The sequence below is a fragment of the Trachurus japonicus genome, chromosome 10 (genome assembly GCF_045865225.1).
Source record: "Trachurus japonicus isolate A0001 chromosome 10, Traja_1.0".
NCBI classification, from domain to species: Eukaryota; Metazoa; Chordata; class Actinopteri; order Carangiformes; family Carangidae; genus Trachurus; species Trachurus japonicus.
The window spans coordinates 12449125-12466876 of NC_140916.1; the positions used below are offsets into that span (position 1 = coordinate 12449125).

At 40.2% G+C, this 17752-nt stretch overlaps 1 long non-coding RNA gene across 1 annotated transcript; it reads left to right on the top strand.

The window, feature by feature from the left end:
* Positions 1-8748: 8748 nt before the first annotated feature.
* Positions 8749-17317, top strand: LOC146979478 (uncharacterized). Its single transcript, XR_015036799.1, has 3 exons — positions 8749-9033; positions 12339-12411; positions 17233-17317. It is a non-coding gene; the product is annotated as an uncharacterized LOC146979478 (long non-coding RNA).
* The last annotated feature ends 435 nt before the right edge of the window (positions 17318-17752 follow it).

Genomic DNA, 17752 nt, shown 5'->3' on the forward strand with positions numbered 1-17752 from the left:
TTTTAATTTAATTCATTATCACCTAATGCGTTGCAATATTTTTTGATGGTTGAACTGTAAATTATAAAGCAATACGAAATTACCAAACCCAAGTAAGTTCTTTGGAAAGTTTGGGATTCATTTTGAAAAGAGATCAACAACTCATCACCGCCTCCTCTTCCAGTGTTTGTGCCAAGTGTGGCTAAGCACATCTGGTGACAGTAAATTTCCTTCATTGCTGGAATATGTCTTTCCTTCTTAACTGCTGCATTTACAAGGAAACTTGTGTGTCTCGGCCTCAGCTGTTTGCTCACTTATAACGCCTCGTCGGTGGAAGTCATTTGAGTAAATGACACATTTGACCCGACACCTTCATCTTACAGAGAATGCTCCCTCTAATGCAGTTTTCCACTATATAGCCTACACTTCTTTTTGTAAAAACTGTCTTCTAGATAATGACAAACAATCTTTTTCGCCTATGGTTGTGAGGCCGAGATTGCTAATTTTTTAAACAATCTGAACAAAAGAGTTTCCATTTTGATTGGTGCAGCTTTTCTAGGCTTTACAGCACATGTCACATGATGCTTTGAGCCAGTCATTGTGAGTCTAGATGGCGAGCGAGAAACACAAGACTGGAGAACATAAATGTGAAAAATAAATGGAGGAAAGCGAGACAGAGAAAAGAAGATGTGTATTTCCTTTTTATCAAAACTAACTTGGCTGTTCTAAGAGAAGTTATTTATAATCACTTCAGTGCTACACCCTGTGCTGCTGTGAATCTTAATTGAATGCCCCTTTTCTAAGGCATTTATACCAATTCATCACGTTCTTTTCAGCTCAAGGTGTAAATTAAACCTCAAGGATTTTGAAAGAAATATGGCGTGGAGGCATAAACAAGCCATTCTGAATTAACCTTGAGAAAATCCAATAAAGCAAACATCGCCATAAAAACTGCAATAACGTGTGAAAAGTTTGCTCTGTGGTCCTCCCTCTCCTGTGTGTGTGTGTGTGTGTGTGTCAACCTTTCACAGTAACCTTTTCATCGCGTTCCTGCAAATATTTTCTTTCCGACTAAATCCATGCGATAAACCGCTGGTCCCGTGTTGTGAAGTAGTTGTTGGCAGCGGAGAGAGTTTGTTCTCGCTGCATCAGACTGAGACACTGAGGATAATTTAAGGAAACAACTGTTTCCTGGCATGCTCCGACCCCAACTGGGCAGAGGGGTCCACTGATTTATTATAGCGCTGAGTTGACATGGGGAGGAACATGTGGCCTCCCAAACCCCCAATAGGATTCAGTATTTGTCAAAGCCCGTGTTGCCCCAATCATCTTCAGCCTGGGTGCGATGAAAAGGCAAACAAGTTTCACTGATATCCTGAATATTTATTCAACACTCAACTAAGGTATTTTGTTTTTTCCGAGTCGAACTGAAACTCAACTTTCTTCAAAGAAATCAGTTTCCTCATTGAGTGTTCTTGATATGTACTTTCTGTCAAACCTGCAATTAGCATTAAGACATTTAAATGTTATATTTTTCCTGCAGTGCTAGTGCCCCGCTGCATCGCTTTTCTCCAGGGGGTGAATTTCTGGCTCTGCAGCGGTGTAATTTCATTGGTGTGTGGGCAGCTGGCTTTAACCTTTGATTTGTTCCATCAGTGATTTGAGCGCTCCCTATGTTTCTCCTCGCCATGATTGGAACCACAGGGTAATGTGTGTGGAGCACTGTGGTTACAGGACCACCAGCGGCTTTGACTTTTAACAGTCTGGTCACAACACATCTGGAGTCATGCAAAGGACATGTCCTGAAGACACAAAAGACCTAACCCCTGTTTTCTACAGAGACCCGAGGCCTTGACGTCATGTCCTGGATGAAACTTCCTGTTCACTATAGTGTCTGTAAAAATTCACAGCATGTTCTTAAAGTACACTCACTCTCAATACCTCAAGACAAATAAAGAAAAGCAGGTGTACTATTAGATGTGAGACGTGATTTAAACGATTTATAATTGATAAAAGAAAGGCAAATTCAAAAAGGATTGTGTTTTGTGAAAGAAACATAGTGTCAATATTGGTAGAGTATGCCAGGAGTTGACAGCACATATTCAAGTGATGTTATTCCCTAAAATCGATCAGGAGACACCAAGTGAGAGGCACTGACTGATATAAAATGGCAGGAAAAAAAGAAAAGAAAACTCTTACCCTGGACCGCAATGTTAAGACCTACAATATCTGTTATTGTGGTCAACACAACAGTCCCGAATATTTAGCTTTATAAATGAGACAATTAATGAATTATAGTTGCAGATACATTTTCTATGGATCACCCTATAAATTATTCAACAAATTATTTCAATTCTAGGTGAATCTAAGTGATTTCAGTTGAACGGGAAATAATGTCATAAGTATTTATGCTCAACCAGAAGGTGAGATGAAGCTTCAGGCTCTTTTCCTCAGTGAAATCCCCTGATGAGGATTCTACCTTCATCAGCTAAACCCAAAAGCCAGCAGCCATTTCATTTACATCGGTCCTGTTTAGGAGTCAGGCGTGAGCGTGAGTGTAGAGAAGAATGATATCACCGGGCCAGCAGCATGCCTTAATTGAAACCATCGGATCCCCGAGCTATCCCATTACACCAGCCAGGTTGGGGCTGCCAGGTCAGAGTATAAGAAAGCTCCCATGCGTAATTTATGGCACTCTTACCTCAGATAATCCATACATATAAGCTGTGAGGTTATGAAGCCGCAGACCCCCTACCCATCTGCAGCCAATTTGGCCCTTGCACAATCCACCTTAAATCACACAAAGCTCCCAGCCCTTGCTGACTGGACTGTAGAGGAGGCAGAGGAGTCCGTTTTCATTTGAATTCCCTTCACAGACCCCTCCTGGAAGATTTAAAGGGGAAAAAAAGAAACCATGGGCATTAACTACCTGAACTAGTGATCCTCCTTAAAAGCCCACACCCTCTGCTTTTCCTCCCGCAGCAGTAAATTGCGAAGGAATGTGGCCCCAGCACCAGATCAATAAAGCTTCTTTGCAATTTAACAAGAACAGATGTTAGCAATCCTACCAGGTATGCCCTGCTACATTTTAAGTAAGCTGACCGTGAATGTTTGCATGTGTGTGTATGTGCAGGTTTCGAGAAAATAAAAAACCGCGGGGCTTCCTCTGCGCCGAGCCCGTTATCTCAGCCATCAAACATGTGATCCCCCTCTATCTGTGAGATTATAGGAGCTTAATCACTGTGAAGATTAGCCCTATCAGAAATCACATTTCTTCACACCGTTTCAATTATAAGGACAAGCTCGGCGTTGAGGATGGGGAGTGTGAGTCTAGGGTAGCGCTGAAGATAGAAACAGATGATTGGTCTGGGTGAGCCGAGATGCCTGCTAGCTGTTTTCCAGCTGTGTTAACATCTTTATCTGAAAACCATCTTTAAAAGAGAAACACTGCTCAGATTGAGGATTGGGGAAAACTTTCATCTCCATGTCTTTGTATTGATTTTGTTGTGCTGCTGATCAAGGTCGTTCATTCTTTAAGAAACACAGTTTTGCACGGTGGTTACCCACGGTGAATCTTTCCATGCAGCAATTTGTGTTGATGTTATAACTCTGCTACACTCTAGTTATGTTTGTTGACACGTATAGGCTTCTGCATTGCTCTGTTACTTTTTGCCCACTGATGCTTGCCACGCGCATGATAATCAGTACATGTGCACAACAGTTCAGCTGTTGGGCCTGACAAGTCATCCAAAATTAACACAAAAAAAAAAAATACAACACCATCTTCCGATCTGAAGCCACCATCTGCAAGAGGAAAACTTTCCTCATCTGCTTTTGATACTAAACTGTTTGGTTTACACACAAAAATGCAAAAAGTCCTATTTTGCTGTGTTTCCGCTAGATTCAATCGGCCGCCTGTCACCAAGAAAAAATTCTAAAAAGGAAAAGCTGTTTTGGGTTCATATGATTTCTTTCTATGAGATCCCCTCAGGAAGTGTTTTGGAGCAGAAACCTATGGTAAATTTTCCTCACAAGAAAAGATATTCGAAGTGCAAGTACACCACCAAAGTTCGTTCAATGATCAGGTGAAAAACGTTTGGCTACAATAACCATGACAAAATAATCAAAGCTGTTAAAAATATGTCTCAAGTAAAGCTCCACCAGTCTTTCCAGTTGAGAAACAGGTTGTGACTGCAGCTTCTTATGGCTGTTGAGCTCCGCCTGCCAGTTTTCCGTGGCAGGCCGGTCACATCCATCCATCCAACCCAACCTCCGCCACAGAGCGCCATTCAGCCACAGAGCGCCATTCTACTTCTGCACTGACGGACAAGTTTTTAATTTGCGATTCGTTATTTTTCTTTGGAAGACCCTCCCTTCACAGCATTCCTGTGATGTCAGTTATTTTGTAGCTCTCCAGCGAACTGCATATGTTTCTGTTGACAAGACTGTGCCTTTAGCTGTAGCTCATGCATGAAGATAAATACACTCATATGGATAATATTACCACTCTCACACGGACACAAACTCTGTCTGTCCGTCTGTCTGTCTCTCGAACAACTGAACCTCATTTACTTTAGTGAAAAGTTATTCATTTGTATGGAACCAGCCAAGCTTTTTTAACTTGTGGGATGCACGTTTCCCACTTTGTATTTATTTTAAATGAGTAAAATAAATAAATAAAATAATGCAAAGTATTTGCATCAGTTCTAGAGTCTTTTATTTTTGTATCAATAAGTAATGCACCTTATTTAAATAGATGTTCATTTATCAAAAAGTTTTGTTTGATATCTTTTAGCAAATGTTTGAAAGGCTTGTTAATAGAATATCTTCATTTAAAGAGTCAAAACTGTTTTTGGTTTTGTTTATAGTACTGATGTCATGATATAGCCTATGTTAGGTCCTCACTAGTCTTTCTTATCTCCAGGTATGTTATCGGTTATCGGTATCGGTTTCAAAAAAACGTTATCGTGCATCCCTAATTGCAACAATGACAGCTTTGTATGCACCTCATCTTCCATGAGAGGACTTATATCATTAAGTGATCTGCTTTGGTCAAGTTTATGTACAAATCCCCAGCTATTTATTAAATCACATGTGATGTTTACTATTAACACCACAGATCTAAAATCCCAGAGAGTTATGTAAAACATGGGGTCGACTCTGAGATATCTGAAGAGGTTCCAAGTGGTAGACCAGTAATTCAATTAGGCCCAATAAAAAGCACACTGCATCCCTCATAGGGGCTGCTGGACCCCCTCCAGCTATTCTTCTACACTTTATTAGATCCAGTTGCTGTAAATTAGATTTTGAAATTCTTTCTCGGTGGATTTAAAACATCCACACTGGGAATGCTGAAATCTTCTATCGAGGGTCAAGCATGCATCCCTCCACCAATGACCTCACAGATTGGCAGGTTTTTCGGTATACAGTACGACATGGATCGGAAAAGGCATGCGAGTACTGCAGAGCACATTTTAAAGTTGGTGTGTAAACATTATCAAGTGAGGTGAGACAGAGGAATGGGCTCTCTAAGCCTTGTCTGACAGCATTATCATGGCCATTGGTAACAGCGGAGGGCACTATGTAAACAGCTTTCTCCCAGATGGCGATAAATCCAGAGCCATTACAGGCAGGACTGAGGTGTCAGCTTGCATTGGAACAGCAGGAGCACACGCACGCCAACACACACACATACACACTCATGTATGTATACACACACGCATGCTCTCATTATAGAAACACATACGCACTCCACACTCTCTCAAACACCATATATACATAAACACACACACACACACACACACGTATTGTGTGACAGAACAAACAAAGTGCAGATATCTGCTTCTGTTGCTAGGATACCAGCTCTTCTGGCTCCTAAGTAAATCAGTGTGACTGGTGGCACAGACGGCTGTGAAAAATTAACACAAGCTGTGGTAACAAAGTAAAAGTAACTTTCAACGTAATGAGAAAAGAAACCACATTCAGTTTGGTTCCAGTTTAAAGGATCGGTCCACAGTTTTTCAAGCCGGTCTTAAAGCAGTCTGGTGCCCCTCTGAATGTTTTCAAAGCAGGTTCTGCTTGTTGTAACCCTCTTGTTCATACTGGCTATAAGTGACCCCTTCCAGATGGGCACAAGCAATGGAGGACAAAACTTCTCCTTTAGTGTGAATAACCATAAATGTCAGAAAATAGTGAAATCTGCCCGGTGCAACTTCTTGCAACCCAATATCATGTCTCCAGATATCTTTCCTTCGTCTGACAAACAGTCCAAAGCCCAGAAAGATTCAGATTACTGTCATGTATGACCACGGCAAGTATCAAATCCTCACAATTGAGAAGTTGAAAACTGAGAATCTATTGCTCATTTCACTTGTTGGCCTGGAAAATGACAAACATTGAACTGCCTACCAATATAAATGCCAGGTAAATTCTTGCAGCTATTCATTGGAAATGCATGGCTGGTAATAAACAGAAGGAGGGATTACAGCAAGCAAAGCCTGTCTGGAAATTCATGTCAGCACACGTCGACTGCCTCAGACAAACATGAAGAACTTGAGGCAGCGACGGCAGCTTTCTGTGTGGGGGTAAAAACTCACACTGCCCTGATACACTGTGAACAAACACATGTCTGCTACAGTATGACCCTGTCCCCTCTATCCACACCTCCATCGTCGGACTGTTATTGAGCAATTATGGCCATTGATTTTCTCTGTTCTCAGCAAACCTCGTATGACAGCTGGCCTTTGTAAGTGGCCTCACTGGACTTCTAACTGACACCCTCTGTGGCCATGCTATTTGCTTGAAGATTTGGCCAATTTAACACACTATTCTTGCCCCATCCCCTCAAGGTGTACAGTAAGACTCGTTGAAACAGGCATAACAGGTACGGTACTGCATGAGTTTGTATCTCTATTTTATTGAATATTTCCTCTTCTCTTCCTTTTCCTGTTTTATTGCATGATGGACTGATTCATTTTGAGGATACTGGTGGTGCTGCATCATCAGCAGTCAATCATTATGGGCCAATTTCAGAAAAAAAAAAGAGAACATGTGTTCGGTAGCTCTAATTTATGCCACTGGTCACTGATCACCATGTGGTTAACACTATCTTCTGCTTTGTGATGTGTAGTGTAGTTGCCTCCTGCCTCCAACTGTACTGTATCTTGTTCAATGCAGTAGCGCGCAACAGGCCACCAAAACAACCCATGGCGAACATATCCAACTTGCACTAAGAATGCGAGACTGATACAACAAAAGCCGTCCGAAATGCACGCCAAAAATGATCAGTCTCTGCCATGGATTGGCCGATCTCACTCAGAAATGATCCAAAAAAAACCCCAAAAAACCCATCATCAGGGCATCCCTAGACAACACATGTCGAAACATAAATTATTCAGAGCAGCTTCACCTTCGGCTGTTCACAGGCACCTTCAATCAAAATGTCATACTGACAGATACGTTTGTCGATCCAAGGCTAAAAATTCATCTCAGCACAATCTGCAGTTCTGCACAGGAACAGCTTTTTGTTTCATTCAAACCATTTCTTCTGAAACTGACAGCGAGCCAGGGAAGTGGAGTCTTTTCTCACTGCTTCTGCCACTTTATTGTTTTCCAGATGGTTCTCTCGGCATGTTACACAGCCCGCCCTATATCTCTGCATGCAGATGCATTTTTGCACAAGTTGCACCACCTTGAACTGAACCACCTCTCACCATAGATGTTCCTACAGTACCAAGTGAGCTGGAGAGAAAAATAAACAACAAAAAACACCTTGCAATTAACTGAGATTCAAACTGTTAGTACAAAGCAGCATGAAACAGCAGGATGCCATTAACATAAAAAGGAGGAGTTTCAACAAAGCAAACCCATAAAACGCTTCTTTCAATGTCTGAGTTCTCTTGATCAGTAGAGGGGAGCACTTGATTTAAGCATCACTTGTTGACTGTGACAACTAAGCCATGACATCGATAATCATTTAATCACCAAGAATGACTTTTTTAAATGAAAGAATGGATGCAAATGACAAATTAAACATTCAAAATTGACTTGAAGAACTCATCTAAACCCAACAATCCACCCACTACGCAGTGGCAGGCAGAGACATGTCAGCAATCCAGAAGGCTACTATTGAGTCACAAATCTTTTTTCTTTTTCTTTTTTTAATTCACAAAGAAATTCAGTAGCAGGCAATCTTCTCCTGAGAAATGTTATGTAGCTTTGATAAGCATCAGATGACCATCAGCACATGAATATAAACATAAGGCTGGCAGTGAGAGTGTGGCCAACTGTAGCAAAACCACAGAGCAGGAACTCAGCCGTTAAGATGTAATAATGATATGGAGAATAGTACAGCAAGCTGTCACATAAACACTTTAATAGAAATGTTTTTACAATGCTTAACTGAAAATCAACTGTGCAGAGCCAATGAGTATGCATCTTATGTGTGTCAAAAAATAAGTTCAACAAACTCAACTGTTGATTTGAATTTATAATAAAAATATATAGCCTATAGCCTATTGCTCAATATGATTCAGTGTGTGAGCAAATTAAACCCTACTTCACAAACAAACCTCTGCAAATCCAGTTAAACAATCCAATCATGTAAAAAGTTGTGTTAACTCAAAAATTATGACTGCAGAACTTGCCTGCAAATTTCAGGTTTTGCAAGCCAGACAAATATGCACAGAACAATGCAACAACCAAGACAACGTTTGCAACTAAAGAATTCGGATATGACCACTATGCATACCAAAATGCAAACAGCAAATGACCATAACCGGATGAAATGACGAGTAAAAAAAACAAAGCTAACAACCAGCAGCAGGGAAGCAGACATTAGCACATTAGCATCTAGCAACAACCGGAAGCAGATGAGTGCCAAAGTAGAGGCCATTAAACAGCGCAACAGGAGCAGTAGAAAAGTTTCCTACCTGTATGAAGTAAAGTGTATTCTTCAGTGATGTACATAATATCCAGTCGGACAACGAAGAGTCGGCGTGTGTCCAAAACCCAGGCTTTTAGTTCATCCATGAAGAAACAACAACATGCCAGCAGGTGAGTTGCAGTCAGATGCTCATTAGGCCGTGGCTGCACCTGTAGCAGACACTACAGTCCAATGGCGAGACGCAACGACGACGCCATTACGATGTCTGTGTTTACTTTTCCAACTTGAGGCCTTGATAGATGGTTTTCCGGAGTTTTACTGACCGTTGTTTGCATGGATGTATTGCTTCTTTCCGGTGTGTCACAGGTTAGGCTAACATTGTTGCTAAGTTACTAGTAGGCTAACCATTGTTGCTAAGTTACTAGCCCGTAGCAGGTTAATTCCATAGACTGTAAAAAGGTTAATTCCAGAGAACGTATGAAAATGCGCGCGTGTGAGTGTGACGTCGTGTTGTAGGCTTCTTTTTTTTCATTTCTTTTCTTTTTGACGTTGTGTGGTACGTCCGGCTTCCTCGCCCCACTATAAAAATAAACTTTATAATAATAAGTGTTATTTGTATAGCACCTTTCAAAACACAACGCGCTTTACAGAACAAGTTAAAATAACACAGTCACAACAAAAAAATATTAAAATCAAAGATCTGCTTTACAAAGTGAGATAAAAACAGTCAGGATAAAAGCATAATAAACGAGGAACAATTAGTCCTGAAAACAAAGATGATAGAACAAATAGAATAGCATAAGTGAAATAAAATAAGATGAAGGGCAATAAAAATGGCAAACAACAGAGTTACTGTAAAAAAAATAAATAAATTAAAAAAAAATCCTATAAAAGTAGGCTATAGGTAGGCCTATACTGTAGGTATAGAGGCATAGGACACAAATGTATGGGATAGGAGATCAAAACAGCATCATCATTTATACAGTAGGATTCTGATTAAATTGGTTGAATGAAAGAATATTTCTATTACAGATGATTTTGTTTGAGGCGCGAGTTGAGTTTATCACACTAGGTAATGACTATAATAGGTTCATTTTTCATTTTAACTTAACAAATATCCCAATTTCCCATAATTACAAATGAACAGTCAGTTTGACCTCATCAAAAAGTACTAACCATTTCTCTCCTCTTGTCTCCTGTGTACTTTGGCAGGAGCCTGGACTTTTCTTTTATCTGCAGCACATATTCATAATAATTGGTTAAGCATCAGACCCATCAATCCTAGTTATTTACAGAATATCTTCAGACTGACTTCAGTTCTGCAAATTGTTTCTTCTTTTCTATTCCAGTTAGTTTACATATCACCTTGGTTGACACTATAGATGAATAAACCTGCTTTTATTACTGTTTCTTTATATCTAAATACCTTGTTCATTGCTCTGATGATGTTGGACCCCTACTTGTTAAGGGTTATACAGGACAGCCAATATTTGGCTGAAGCCAGGTGAAGAGAGATGTTGAAGTTCGTCAGATCTTTAGATTAACAGAGAAGGCTTGAAGACGTGTTAAAACTAATTTTAAGATTTGTGACACTTTACTTGTATTTGTTCAATCACAAAAACGGGGGAATTCTGGTTGTGCAGTTTTTAAGACGGACCCAATAAACTGTTATGTGGATAGGGGATTTGCAGTGAATTCATAATTGTTTTGCTTTTAAAGCAAATGTTCCCTGAAAGTATGTGGGTCTTAAACAAAGGTAAGGCTTGAACTACTGTAGGTTTTGTTCAGTGTTGTCAAGATGTAATAGAAAGTCTCAAGATGTATGTAGTATGTATTTATTGATATGTTTAGTTTTTTTGATCCTGGCAAAGTCAATCTTCCTAATGCTGCCATGTAGGAGACATCTCCCGTCACTTTCATGATGGATATACACATAATTAATAACACATTTTTCTATTTTTTGTCTAAATACCATTTTCAGAAAAGACATTTGAGATGGCTCAGATGGTTAAACACAGGTGTAAATATATAACTTGATTAATGATGGTTTGGTTTCAGGGTCCTGTTGTTCTTCATGCTGGTTCACTTTCATGCCGCCATGCTCCACTGGGGAGCCGTGGTTCATGTTATCACCTGTGTTTTTGTTACATCAAAAAAAGAAGGAGAGAAAAAAGTTTGCAGTGAAAAAACCCGTTCTGTTTTTTTCACATGTTCTCGGATGACCTTCATATTTCTACTCAGAAGATGTGTTTTTGTGTAGAGGCTGATGGGCATCGGTTAAGTTGTGTCAAATTGTGAGAAAGTGAAGGAGACCAGGCGCTGAGGCGGCCGCCACTATGCAGCTATAGAGTGTTTGCAGCAGTTTTCCCTGTGTAATGTCAGTGAAGCTAACATGCTCTGTGTACATGCCAGATCCATTTGCTTCTCCTTTCACAAAGTAAAGAATGGACCTCTATTTCTATTTACATTGTTTTATTTAAGTTTAAGACAGGTGTTCAAGTTTTATTAAAGAAAAGTTTAATTTCAGCAAATAGTGAGGACAAGACTGTAGACATAAAGGTACATTAATACTGATTATTTGAGTTTATTGGCTCTGGGTAAAACTTCCTGCTGCCGGCTCAGTCCTCTGTCTCAACAGGAGCTGAACTTCACACCATGTTCCAACCCACTGAACATAAAGTATTACATTTACAGTATTACACAAAGGGACTTTTCTCTTAATATCAAACAAATCAAGTATACGTAAATGAAACTAATATCTCTCGTTGTTCCCTGAATTCTCCCGGTGCCTTTTTCAATTTTGAAGGAAGGTAGTTTGAGAAAAAGCTCCCGCACCCTGTCATCACTTGCAGAGGTTTTATTGAGCAACGTTTCGGTCCTGAGACCTTCGTCAGGTTCTAAAGGTGTGTGTGAGGGAGGGGGCGGTATAAATAACCTCAGAACCAATCAGCGTCCTCACGTGACAACACCACAGAGGAAAAGTTACATATAGTGTCAACAAAATATACACATTGTATCAAAATACACATTACACATTATGTATTTTGATACAATGTGTATATTTCGTGAGGACGCTGATTGGTTCTGAGGTTATTTATACCGCCTCCTCCCTCACACACACCTTTAGAACCTGACGAAGGTCTCAGGACCGAAACGTTGCTCAATAAAACCTCTGCAAGTGATGACAGTGTGCGGGAGCTTTTTCTCACGTTACTCGACCACCAGGTCTTCTCCTACGCACCTGTCCGTCCGTGCCGGTGTGCACAAGTTTCAGCCTGGTTTTGAAGGAAGGTAGTTTGAAATGTTGATCCTCACATCACATGATGTTGTTAATGGTTTTGAGAGTGGCTGTGTTGTAACTTTTGATCTTGGTGGAAGTCATTTATATAATAGTAAAGATTTAAAAGGAGACAATGACACAATGAGATAAAGAAAGAATCCCCTAATCATATAGTGTTGGCTTTTTTCCACAGAGACTGGTTTTTACAACCGACCATCTTCAACCTGAACGTCCTACTTTTGCATCTGCTCTGGTCTCAACCTGACAGGTCAGTTCATGTTTCCAGGTATTTACACTAAAGCAGAAACATCTGTAAACATGTTTCCAGATGTGTATCTACCCTTTACATATCCAAGAGCATCTGAAGTCCCTTTGTGCAGATTGTCACAGTGAGTTCTATAGCAAAACACTTCAGATACTGTATTGTCTTGCGTAAAAACAAAACATATGGTGCCAGCGTTTTATTGCAGCAGGTGCAAAACTAAACTTCATCCCAGCACCTTTAATTATGATATTACACTCTTGCAGGTCAGAGACTTTTATTTTTAATGAGTACATAACATGTGTTCAATGAAGATAGCGTGATATAAAATAGAAAATGTTTTCACCGCTTGCAGGGTCACCAAATTGCCACATGCTAGATCTGCTACTTAATTTTCTTTTTTCATGATTGGGGAGAGTTTTAAAATGCGTTCAAGTGGAGTTTCCAAAACATTTTTCATGCCAAATAGCCACTAATCCCTCTTTTCATACATTTTGAAAACTTACTTTTAAATAGAAAAAGCTGTCTGATTCAGACCCCGTAGTAAACCTTGGCCTGTCTTTGAGCAGAGGGTGGGGAAGCATAAGCACCAGCAAAAAATGGAGAGAGAAGATGAAAACATTTTTTTTTCTATAAAAGCCACAAACACAAGCACCACTCACATTCACACACATAAACACATCAGAGCATCCAGTTCCCTTTCTGAGCGGGAGATAAAGGTAACGGCTGGTTGCAGTGTAGTAAAATATTTCAACTGCAGCTGTGTCAGAAGTTTTTCCACTAATCTCCTGAGTTGAGGTTCTTTGAGTGGGAAACTAAATATCTGTGTCTGAGGCCTGTCACACAGCGCCGCATCACAGGATGATCAAAACCCCCTTCGGCAAGCTTTTGCATTGTCTGAGAGATGGGCTTCTTTTTGAGAAACGAGGGATGAGGAGAAAAGGGGTTGGCTGGTGGCGGCTGTGGAGGAAGAGGAGTGAAGAGAGTTGGAAGCGAGGTTAATCCCACACTGTCATTATCCTCACTTCTTAGCCACAGTCTGCGAGCTTCCCCCGTAATGAAGGCCATTTCTAAGGATTTGCACCTGGTACAGACGCCAAATTCTGCAGTAATTACCGATACAGACAGATTCCTCTTACCTTTAGCCTTTCCTCTGCGTTATAAATAATAATCCCTCGTCTCTCTGCACAACTGTAAACCTGCAGGAATTGCAGCACATACAGCACCTCAGCATCTGACTGATAATGATACTGTCACAGCACGGCCCGTCGCAGTGCATAAATGTCAACAAATAAAGAGGCTTATTTGTTTCAACCCATTTCACAATCTATTTGTTTAATTGGTAATGATTTGCCAGCGGAGATTTAAAAAAAAAAAACAATAATGCAAATAGTGTATTTTCCAATGAATAAACTTGAACAAAGACATTAAGGTAAACCTGCTCTACCAAAGCATTTATGTCGTCTCCTATTTCGTTTAAAAGCAACACAACGACAGGCGCAGTGAAGAGAGAAAAGCCCTGTTTATACAAAACGCTTGATAAAAAAATAAACGTATTGTTATTTTTTACGTTAATAATATGAATAAAATCTCCTATATCTACAGTAATCTAAGAAGATTATGAACTGTAAAGTTAACTATTTTAAAACCTGGACCAATTTGTCTTTTTAATCATAACAATCCGTTTCATTTGATCATCTGTCAGTGTTGGAGAAACACAGAATTTTAACAGGAAACTGCTTTACTTGGTGTTTATTTCAGATTTAATCATCAGATCTGTTTATTTTTTGAGTGAAGTCGACCTCATTTGATAATTTGGCCCCTGAATGACACTGAGTTACAAAGAAACCCCTGGTGGTAGGAAAATTAAATATCATGCATTTTAACATGATAACAAATCATTATGAAATAGTATCATTAAGAAAAGCAACCGTGTTACTGAATTAATACATGAATAAGGCAAAACATAAATAATATAAACAAGAATGAGGACGAGAAGAAGGATTTTGTTGTAGCTCCCCAACACTGTCAGTCTGGTCTGGGCTCCTGGGTGGTGCCACATCCCAACTTTTCTGCCAGGGCTGGTTGGTCATGCTGCATCCCCCCCCCCCAAACCTAGACCTAACTGTAAAGCTGAGCCCCTCTTAGCCCTCAAATGGATTGATATGAAGGTTGTGTCAGAGAGTGAGGACCAGTCAGATTGTCCTCACTTTTTCTGAAGTGTACACAAGCACACACACAGAAAATATCACTTTGCTGCCTTGTTTCCTACTAGTAGCTATTTACTGTTTTCTTTTCCCGAAATGTTGTTCTGTCAATGTTTTGTCTTCGGTCTTGCGATAAAATAAAAAAGGAAAAGAAGAAAATTCAGCAGAACTTTAGTTTCCTGGAAAAGGCGTAAAAGGAAACTAGAGGTAACTAACTGCACATTAGCTGCACCCAGTCGCTTGCATGCACGGTGTGGGAAACTCGGATGAGTCATTATGAAACACTCCTGCTTTTCATGTGGCAGTAGCACCACTGTTAGTTTCTCATGACTTCAGCGTCACTGAGCACGTCAGGGCACAATGTTCAAGTCCAAACCTCCTCCCGCTGCCCCCCTCTTAGCTGGGAGTTTACACATGGTGATGCACAGGCTGATGCATGTTGAGAAAAGCAGGAGAAATTCACCCGAACAATGAGAGACTAACTTTCTTTGTTTTGTAACTCTAGCCAGGTGATGTTATCTGATAATTGCGTAAATATATTTACCATGTAAATATTACAGAAGGTGTGCCAGTTCTTCAGTTCGCAAGCCTCCGGTTTGGCAGCGTACTGGAAACTGATAATGTGATATTAATTACTTCATCCTGCTCACCTGCCGAACTACTTCTGTGTAAATATTATTCCTGTCAACACCTCCCAACCTGCCAGATATACAGCCAGACTATTTTTCATTCACTTTTGTAAATAGTTCTGTCTCATTCTGGGCAGCTGAGATGAAGCTACATCCATCATTGTCATGTCCTGAGGCAACCTTTACTCATGAGAATTGTTTACAGTATATTCAACAAGAAAGTAGCATTTAGTATTTCTCAGCCGAACTATGATGTGCATATTGAATGTATCTGCAAAATATAAATGCCAATGCATTCATAGAGATTCATATTGAACATGATATGAAAATATTAATTGTGAACATTAATGCTCTAAAACGTTACCAGTGGATGTAAGACGTTACCTAACGTCTGCACAAATGAAATGTCCTTCAGCTGAACAACGAGTCCAGGACACATACACTTATATCATGACATTGCTTATACCTACAAGCTTTGAAAAATAAGTGTATTATACAGTATATGAACAGTTACTTAAAGGGATAGTTCAACATTTTGGCAAATTGGCCCATTGCCATAATTGCTATAGTCATAGCAGTAGGTTCGTTACCTTTAATTGTATAGGTGTAAGCTATTTTTAGTACAGTGGAGCGCAGCAGCTGGCTGCTCAGAGCTACGCTATGGAGGCTAAGGGAATTTCTTGGTTTCCCTCATTAAACTCATCAAATACAAAATCCCAAAACTCCACAGCGCTTTTGTAGACAAGTTGTGACCTGCACAACCACCACGCTATGAGATAATGACGGAACGATACGAAACGGAGCCGTTTTCGAGGTAAATTCATACAAAACCGCTGATGCGCGTTGCGTTCAGGGACAGTTTTTCAGCAAGCAGTCTCCGTATTTACCCTGTATTTACCTCGAAAACGGCTCCGTTTCGTATCGTTCCGTCATTATCTCATAGCGTGGTGGTTGTGCAGGTCACAACTTGTCTACAAAAGCGCTGTGGAGTTTTGGGATGTTGAATTTGATGAGTTTAATGAGGGAAACCAAGAAATTCCCTTAGCCTCCATAGCGTAGCTCTGAGCAGCCAGCTGCTGCGCTCCGCCGTACTGAAAATAGCTTACACCTACAATTAAAGGTAACGAACCTACTGCTATGACTATAGTGATTATGGCAATGGGCCAATTTGCCAAAATGTTGAACTATCCCTTTAAGTGTTGAATCATTCTAGTTTGTTACCAGTTTTCCAAACTCCTGCACCTCATTCATGACGTCTAAGACTGTCATACAGAGAACATCTGCTGCCCCCCCCGTTCCTTCTTTTTCTGAATGGGACCTGAATACGTATTGATGACTCCCAAACATCTCCAGCAAACAACAGTGCAGTCACTTGAGTCAACAGGAAGAAGGCTTTGTGGTAATGTGTCTGTTGAGACAGAAACAATAAATCATCTGTTTTCCAGCCGCCTCCGGTGATGAATTCCTTAGGTTTATTCTCCGCCAGGTTAATTCACAGGTCAAGTCACACGATATGTTTCTGCTACACAACAGCCACCACCAGACATTTACAGCTCTGGTCTTGACAGTCAGTTCAAGCATTAATTAACTTAATAAGACAGTCCCTCTTACTTGCTTCTGCAGGTGTCTTCTGTCTCACTGTTTCATGTGGCCAGTTGTCATGGAGATGCATTTGAGGTTCAGGAGCAACTACTAAAGGTTCATTTACCAGCCCTTAAGATGCTTTTGGCAGTAGTATATGATTGTCGTCACCAAATTGACTTTGTTTAGTTGATTAGTCATGAGCACAAATCTGAGGACATGTAACTTCAGTACTGACGGAGTTTTAGACAGGAAGTGTAAACAACGCAACCTTGAATTTAGCTTCTTTTCTTAGTAAATCTGCCAATCAAAGAGAGAGTACAGTAGGACCTCAAGCTTGCAGACGTTCTTCTCAGAAAATCTTTTGACAGGTTCCCGTTTATGACAGCTTTCACTGTTTGTTTTTCTAGACCATCTATCTACACTTCTGTCGGTGAAGTACGCCAAGGAGGATTGCACCACACTGGACCTGACTTGTCAACTTGTCAACACAACATCATCTCACAACTCTCCTTGTAAAAACAGTTGGTCAAACTGGTGAGAAGACCTTTTTAACTGGTTTCTATCACAATAGCTGAAGCTGTGTATCTCAGAAAAAGAGAATTGCTTAGTTTGCCAGTGTATTTCTATAGGAGCCAGCAACATGTAATCAGCTTAATTTCGAGTTTTTATTATTTTCATTCACCATCATCTTATATTTCCTCCGTAAATGATTGCAGCAGTGATCCACACAGTGAACCCACTTGAACAAAGTACTGTTTCATTAAATAGCTGAAGCTATAGAACAAGCTCAATGACCTGCAGTGTGCCACGGGTGGGTGGTGTGGCGGGTGATGATTCACAGTGCATATAATTAAACTGTAGCATTAGGTGATAGAAAATAATAGGCTGTTGTTCCTCCTCAGGTGTTTTACAATGACAAAGAACAAT